This window comes from Rattus rattus, chromosome 3 (assembly GCF_011064425.1).
Source record: "Rattus rattus isolate New Zealand chromosome 3, Rrattus_CSIRO_v1, whole genome shotgun sequence".
Classification (NCBI taxonomy): domain Eukaryota; kingdom Metazoa; phylum Chordata; class Mammalia; order Rodentia; family Muridae; genus Rattus; species Rattus rattus.
In genome coordinates this window covers 163463573-163472657 of record NC_046156.1, presented here as the reverse complement: position 1 = coordinate 163472657, position 9085 = coordinate 163463573, and the positions used below count along the sequence as shown (strand labels likewise).

The 9085-nt window shown below is 32.2% G+C and overlaps 1 pseudogene; it reads right to left on the bottom strand.

Moving 5' to 3' along the window:
• Positions 1-3622: 3622 nt before the first annotated feature.
• LOC116897655 lies at positions 3623-3755 on the bottom strand (annotated as a pseudogene).
• Positions 3756-9085: the final 5330 nt, after the last annotated feature.

The following is a 9085-nucleotide window of genomic DNA, read 5'->3' as shown; positions in this document are numbered from 1 at the left end:
GTAGGTTTTAAAGAAGTTTGAGATAAAGTAAAGGGAGGTATTGGTGAGATCAGAAATGGTAGGGAAAGTGACACAAATATATATCTATTAATATAGTATTAAAATAAAATAGTAAATAAATTAAAACTGTGTGAGGCTTGCTTTCAAATCACTCTGCATATTATTTTATTTGATTATTGTTATCTAAAATGTTTTCTTCCTTAGTTTAAAAGTGCCTTTAATTTTCTTTATGCATATTTTATTCACTATTGAAATTATCTTGTTATATATAAAATGTCATAATTATGTGAAAATGATAATTTATTATTTTGTTATGAAAATATTGAAAAATGTTTAAGGGTCATGATAAAAATTTAAATTGGCTAAGAGTCTTAGTGTAATGGGGGATAAGGAGTCTGAGCAGGATATCTCCTATAACCTGGCAAGATTTCCAGTGGGGGGATTAAGATTACTGTAACTTGATATTTGCAAAACAAAGCAAAACAAATATATATGTTTAAAGAAACCTATTCTTCCACTAATTGGAAGCCAAGAAAACAAAAATGAGGAAAGAAATATCTCTTTGGTAACTAGTCCTGCAAAAAGTGTACACCCATGAGAAATCTTACCCTTCGTGTGTCCCACCCATATAGACACCAGAATGACTTGTAGACATGAATGCAAGACCATCAGAAATACATGGAGGGAATATGCAGAATAAAAATAGTAACTTTAGCAATACTTTTTAATAATTCAAGTGCACCAGCAATATAAATGAAATGGAAAAATTGAGACACCTTCCAGATTAAAAGCTTATTTATATAAAAATTAAACAATAGCACCAACTGGCAACATGTAGAATTTGAGAATATTTTTGCAAAAGAGAACTGCCAAAAATAGCAAATATGGATATATAACTACATGCATATAATCATTACAATCATATGATATATATGTATGTATTGTTTGCACATATATATGCATAATGAGGGACTGCTTTGCCTGCATGATATAGGACTCTGAAGAGATATGTGACAAGTGTTTAAAAACTTAGGAAAATAGAGGAAAGATTTTTTTATATATACCATCGATGGGAATGTGATTTCTATAAATGCTATGCATTAAAGTATGAACAAATCAGCAAAAAAAAAAAAAATACAAATTGAGCAAATGTGGCACCCAGACATCCAATTAGAATATGAAGCCTTCAATAAAAATAAATCACTTTGTGTTAATAAGTTCTCTTTCAAATTTAAAACCCACTTTTTTCTTTTCTTTTATCACGTATATTTTATTTACATTTCAAATGTTATTCCCTTTCCCAGTTTCCTGGACATAAGCCTCCTATCATATTCCCTTCCCCTGTTTCTATAAGGGTGTCCCCTCCCCATCCGCCCCAAAACGAGTGATGTGAAATTGTTGAATAAAATGTCTGAATTTTCACAATTGATGCTTCCAATGGCTGAACTGAATTTGGTTTCTGTTTCAGTCCTGTTTCGTAAAACGAATGTCAAAATAAGAAATTACATCCAAGTAAATCATTGAATATATGCAAAATTAAATTTTATAAGAAAAAGTACTTCCTGTATAGCAATATACAAATGTTAGACAACTCCATTTTTCTTTTATTGTTTTAAAAATATCATTTTTATTCACTGTTGCAAAAAACATTACCAAATATATGTAGCAGAAAACATTTTCTACCATGATTCTGAATCATTCGCTAACAAAGTAAGGGATAGTTGAATGAGCATGTATTGAAACACTGTGCTCTGCTCTGAAATATGTGATTCCCAACTTATACGCCTATTAATACTTTAATGACTTCCCATTCAATAACATTGGAGTTAATATAAGCATACTCCTTCTGTTTAACTGAAAAATTAAAAGGAAAAATTATTAAAGGATTTGATTAGTATAATTGTTATAATTATTTCAACATTGAAGTATCCCATTTATCTTCTTTTGATCCACTTATTATTATAAAACACAATTATTGAATTTTTTTTTTTAGTTGTGTGGACAAGAAATCAGGAAACAGATAAAACATCAAACTTTAGATCACCCAAGTTAATGATAACATTTAGATTAATGATTAGCTTATGAGCTTTGAGCTTTTTTCCTAGCACAAAACTATGTCACATAATTAAAAGAAATTCTTCAGACTATGTAGAGCATAATTCCTTCAGAAAAAAAAACATATATTTTAAAAGTAAATTGTGTTTACCCTCCCCCAAATAGTGGACATAATCTTAACAGTTAATTCAGAAATCATGAAACAAGCTAGGTTTTCATGATAACTTCATCAAACTTAGAATCAAGGGGAAAATAAACATGATGGAGAATGAAGAGAAAATTACCTTTTTTTCTTTCTTTTTTTAGGAGCTGGGGACTGAACCCAGGGCCTTGCGCTAAATCCCCAACCCCTAGAAAATTATCTTAAAGGCATTCCATAGTCAGAAACTCAAAGGTTTTTCATTTTCATTAGAAAAATGGAAAGTTTTTAGTCCTAAGCAATACAGAAAATAAGGAGAAAACCAATCGAAAACGCTATGTAGGAAAGATATTAATGTGACTCACATCTAGAGATGTATATTTAATGAAGCAAATCGCGTGTTTGCTTCTCTTGCCCTCATTTTTCCAGTTTTACTAATTTTGCTAAAGTGGAAGGTGAACCTGCTAATAGCACGCGGTGCTTACATGTGTTCATTGAAATAAACACTGTGTTCAAAAGGACTTTGTTGCTTAGGGAACCTCTGTGAAAGAACACACAGGAAGATTGCAAAAGCCAGTGGAGATGGAAAACATCAAGGAAACGAGATTTTAAAAGGCTGAGGAGGAAAATATGCTTGTAAACTCACAAAGACTGTGGCAGCATGCAAAGTGCATGAAAAAGATCTGGGCCAGATGTGGTTCTAGAGCTAAACCAGAAATGGACACCAGCTCCCAATGATATCCAACTGACAACCACTGTAAAGGATAACATAGTTTCCCCTAGAAGAGTCTCACTGGAAACACCAACCACCCTTAAGGCTGGCTCCAAACCCAGAAGTAGGTGACCAACACAAAAGGAACGCAGAGAGGGTTTATTTGTCTCATAGAAGATTGCCTGAATTAGTGCATGTGCACACATGCGCATGCGCATAGACACACAGGCACACCTGCACACGCACAGGCACATGCGCGCGCGCGCACACACACACACACACACACACACACACACACACACACACACGCACACGCACACGCACACGCACACACGCACGGACGCACTAAATTTTTTTTTTTCTGAAATGTGTCTTTATTGGGTTTTCTCTGTGAGCAAATGTGTTTCTTTGCATGGATATTATTTAAGCTCCTTTTTTTCTTTTTTCATTTTTTGTCCAATTCAGGTTTCTTTGTTTTCATTTTATTTTATAACCTTTGTATGCCTTTTTGTTTGTTCTTTTTTATCTAATGAAAGAGAGCACACAAAAACCCAAAATATAAAACTTACTAGAAATTTTTAAGTACTCTCATTTTCTCCTTTTTTTACTATTATAAAATACTTTTTAAAATTATTATTAAAGGGTTTTTTAGCTCAGAATTCTAGTTTACAGTCTGTCACATCGATGAAATCAGGATGGCTGGACCTCTTTTTTATTTATTTTTTTAATTCTTGAATCTTTTTTTTAACAGTCCAAACTTTGGGAAAAGTTTTGGGAAAAGTTTTCAATTAGCAATAATCGCGCCTCAGATAAACCTCATTGGCTACGATACTGCCACTGCGCAAAGCTTACAGTCCAAACTTTATACCCCTCCTAGTCCACTGTCTGACTGTTTCATATCTCACACCTCCTCCCCTACCCTGTCTCCAAGAGGATGTTCTCAACCGCCCACCACAGAACTAGTCCCATTACATTCATAGGAAAATGGAGAGAAATAGAAGAATATGATCAGCTTCATTTCAGTTTCTCTAAGACCAAATACTCAAAATAATTCCATGTACAGCTAAATTAGAATATCTGACAATTGTGGATCCCAATCCAAACTACACTAAAACCTTCGTTCCAAAGGCTCACAAGTGTGGACGATTTGATGCAAATCTTTAAGAACTAGAGAATAGGCGAGTTTGTTGTGAGATTGTGTCTTCTAGTAATGTCAGAAACTACCCACGTAAAATCTCACCAACATGACTGCCGAAACATGAGTTCAGCAAGAATAAAAGCAATAGACATGACAGCCAGCCAAAGTGCAAGGGGGATAGATCACAAGATCTACACACAGAACTAGGGATAACTAAGAATTACTGAGAGTGTGAAGAAATACCCTTACCAGGGGAGATAAGGCCAATTAATTATCCAAAAGCAAAAGATCAGCCCTAAAAACTTTCAAACAAGTGACATAATACAGATTGAACAGGTTATATTTAGTAATATAGATGTATATTCATGTGTATATTTCCATATATCAAAAATTAAGGTAAGGCGGGGCATGCATTTCAAAGAGAACCAAGATATTTACATGAGAGAGTTTAGAGTGAGGAAAGAGAAGGTGGAAGAACTTTTATTATCTCAAAATAATATTTATATCTGTATAAAACTACAATTAGATCAATAAAATAATGTGGTTATATATCTATAGTTCTATAGACCAAGAAAGTCAGAGAGATGTTGAAAGACCCATATTCTAGGAGATGCAAGATTTTGTCAAGCTGATAATTGTTGCTAAACATCCCAGGTAAAAATCATAAGGCTTTATGGAAAAAAATTGGGAGAAGGACAGTAAAGACCTGCTTATTGTTGGTGACAGGATAAATTTAAAATGTACAGAGAATTTTCAGGACATTTGGATTCTCTTATTTAAACTAGTAATGGTATGAATGTGGTTTGAAATTTTTGTGAAAACTGATCTATATAAAGATATCATTAATCTCTAACATAACTTTATGAACTGCATTTCACAAGTCACAGGCTTTGGCATTGTTTGTACAGACTGGAAGATAATACCGGAAATAAGGTAAATGAAAATTTCAGGACAAGAACTAGTATTATTCTTGAATATAATTTGCAAATTTTCTCAAACATTCGAACTGTGCTCATTGATTCTGAATAGACAGCCAAAAATACACAAACATCTGTTACTTCTTTTTACTATACCAAGATAAAAGTTTGACAAGTTGAAATTCGTAGACTACTTGATTTTCAGAAATACCACCCCCTCCTAACTTTCTAAAAAGACATCATAAGGGGATTTATCGCAGAATAATATTTCCATAGTTGAAATGATTTACAACTGATTAAGCAAACTCTGGTTTATTATAAAATCAATATCGTGTCTTTTATTTCTTCAATCATCAAAAATATATCTATTTTTCTTTAAAACTGGGTTCTATCAGATAACAGGTAATAATAAGCATAAAAATTGTATCGGTTTTGAGTGAATTCTGATCTTTCTTGGTACAGCAATTAATTTTTATATTATCTATAAATAGAAAAAATAATTATCAAGACTGTCATGTATATCTGCACATGTGTTGTGTCCAAAACACCTTTTAAAGAAAGGTAATGTTACTTCATGATGGTAGCAGGCCAGTATTGGATTACCGAGCCTTCTGGAAAAATATAAAAATCACACTACTTGTGGCATTCCATCCACAGATAGACAGAACAAAGTAGAATCAAAATGGAGTGTATTAAATTCTTAAGTCAATGAACAAAATGTTACACACAATATCCCCCACCCCCGCACACATAAACTGACAATATCATAATGTTCTGAGTGTATTTTGGATTATTTGTATAGAATCATAACTGATTTTGGACAATGAATCTTATTGACTGACTATTGTTAAGAGACCTCTAGCAATTTAGTATGGTGTAATGCCAAAGACAGAGAGAATCATCAATTAATTATAGATAACTCTTTTATTCATTTAATTATATCTTTTCATTTAACACATTTGAACAATTAATTATACAAAACTGTGTGGAAAATCCTGAAACCATATACATACAGGTAACATTATGTACAAATATGTAACAAGAACTTACATTTTTAGAAATATATATATATATCTATATGTATGTGTGTGTGTTTATGAAATAAATACATATATGATACAAATCTGCAATTAAATAAAAGAGATCATGAATATGATAAAGTAGACAGTGCATAGGAAATAATAGAGAGAGAAAAGGTAAAGGGGAAAATCATGTAATTTTACTTTAATTTTGAAAAAAAAAAACCTGAAATACCTATCAAATTTTAAGCCATTGTTTTGCCAGAAGAATTTTGAATACATTATAGGGAAAGCCTAATTCAAATGAAAGAAAGTAAAAAAAATTAAAAATCAACGTTTTCAGTTAAGGGTTAACTCCTTCTCTGTTGCATATAAAGATCTCCCTCGAGTCCTTCATTCAATTTCAAGTATTTAATCAAATGAGAAAATGGAAAGTGTTAACCCAATGGGAATACTCCAGGCAGGTTTTCCCACTGAGGATGCTCCCATGGTCCTATTGACAAAGTTAATGAGATTTGGATACTTGGGTATAAAACCTCTCATTAAGAGGGAAAAATGTGTCAGACCTCTGAAGGATTTCAGTACATATTTGCCAAAATCAATGGTTGTAGTAGATAAAAGTCTCAGGCCTCCGTTCTACATTATCACTTATTTCTAAAGGTGATCTGCTTATTAAATCAAAGCATGTACTTGTACGCCTGAACTTGTGTGCACATATACTCATAGACTGAATTATGCCTCTAGGGCCAACTTCTCATTCCTAGTGACATTAATAAGGTTCAGTTTGTAATGACAAACATTATATCTTTTATACAGACAACAAAATAAGCGGGCCAAGGTTACAGACATCAAAAGCTACAGATTGTTTCTTCGATGGTACATATTTTACATCTCTTGACAAATAATACTTGTAACATTTATTTTGTAATGGAACTACGACCTAGAAATATTCAGTCTGTTTTATATGCTAAACCTTATTACCTCCCTGTGGTTAAAAAGAACAACAATAAAATACTATGGCTAATATTTAACTCTAGAAATAAAACAGAATTTCATGCAAAAAATCTTACTAAAGATACATACAATTTCAGAGAAAAACATTCAAATGCTAAAATATTGGTTACCTTTACAGTGAATCCTCAATGAAATTATCATAAAGGACTTCCATAATATTATACATATTTATATATATTCCTACATCTTAAAAAAATAACATCACAAATAAATTTTCATTTGAGTGTATGCCAAAATATACATAAATATTAATATAATGTAATTATTCCTCAGGACTTCAATCAAAATGAATCAAAATGAAGGAAAAATATGGTTAATTCCAGGAATATATGGTAATCCAAATCTATTAGCATGATTTGCTATTTTATTCTTTATGTTATATATGTTTTTATCTGTTCAATAAAAAGTTGGGATTACAAAATGAACAATATATGCTCAGCTTCAATAAAAAAATGAGGCACTTTTATAGGACATTGAATAATTACTGGAATTTTTGATCATTGTTTGTTTTTATCAAAGCACTGAGAAATACAAGTAGGAAATGATAACTTCAATTTAAATCCCTAAATCGTGGACCAAAGTTCAAATTTACAAGTATTAATCTTTGTAAGTACCTAAAGCCACCAACCATTTTATTAAACATAAAGTCATACATGCATACTATTTTGAAATTTAAAATATTCAAAGTAATTGATTTCATGCCTTTGTTAGAAATTTTCTTCAGAAGATAAAATATTTCATAGTAAGCAGTTTTGCCAAAAACTATTAGTAATGAGTGAAAAACTATGAATCCATGTTAGAAGTTACCTCGTTTCAAATCTGATCTTAATAAGACTCAGTCAAATACTCTAAGAAAAACTATCAGAAAACACAACACATAAAAACAGTAGGTGTTTTTTATGTTCTTAATAGACAGAGGTCCCTTCAGCTATATTTTAAGACATTAAATAGGAGTTTATACAATCATCATATCACCTCTAGATAACCAGTATCACTCCCCTGTAGAGCCCTAGCCCCACAAGAGGGTTTATCTTCTCTCATGTTCAGAGCTCTATTTCTCACTGCATCTCGTAGTAGCCAGCTTCCTCCCTCTATTATTTTTTGTGCAAGTTTAATATTTCCACAGGCAGTCTACTGACATCCCATGCTACCTGCTTGTTTGGCCCTTATTTCCCAAGACACCAATTACTGGTTTTGCTTGTGTTCTGTTTACATGGCTGCATAGGTTTTGCCCGGTCCTGTTTCCTCATGATCTCTGTGATTGTTAGTAGCTGTTTTGCTGAACACAGTCTTTCAGATAATGAATATTGTATTCTAGCAATATACCTGCACTAAACATATTCCTAACACATCTGTCCTAAACACCAAGATCCTTGCCAAGAAATGGTAGAAATGAACCTGATGATAAAAGGTCAAATCAAACAGAACAAGAGAACAGACAGTAATAATAGACAGGAAGCCCAAATAACAATTCAAATCACTTGTAAAATGCTAGTAAAAGAAAATAGCATTATCACTTAAGAATGACTATTTTGAAAATCCTAACATAATATAACATAAATGTTAACACAAAACAGGAAATATTAATTAAAGTGGTATTACCATTAGTTTTAGATATATGTATCAAGGTGCACATTAAGCTTATAAAAACATCAGATTTCACATGGCTCTGACTTTCCCTCCAGTTTCTTGTGTAAATTTCAAGATTTATAAGTATTTCCCCATACTGAAATACACAGGCAAACAAAGACAAATATGAATAAATCAAACCATTCTAAAATTTGAAAAAGAACACATTTCGATATGAATTAGAAGCAAAAAGACTATTCAGCCACATATATTTTTTCCCCACAAAGCAGCCACCTACAGTGAAGCTATCATTTCTTAGAGAAGACAACAGTAAAATCATGCATGGCCTCAAATAAAACCAGCTTTAGGTCACTCAAACTGCAGAAGCATGAAAGCTAGAATCTTTAGATTATCTGACAAAATATAGCAGGCCGAGGACTGCAAAGATGTCTCAGTGGATAAAATTGCTTGTAGCAGAGAGTGAAGATGAATTGGAATTCCCAGAAACTATATTAAGAAGGC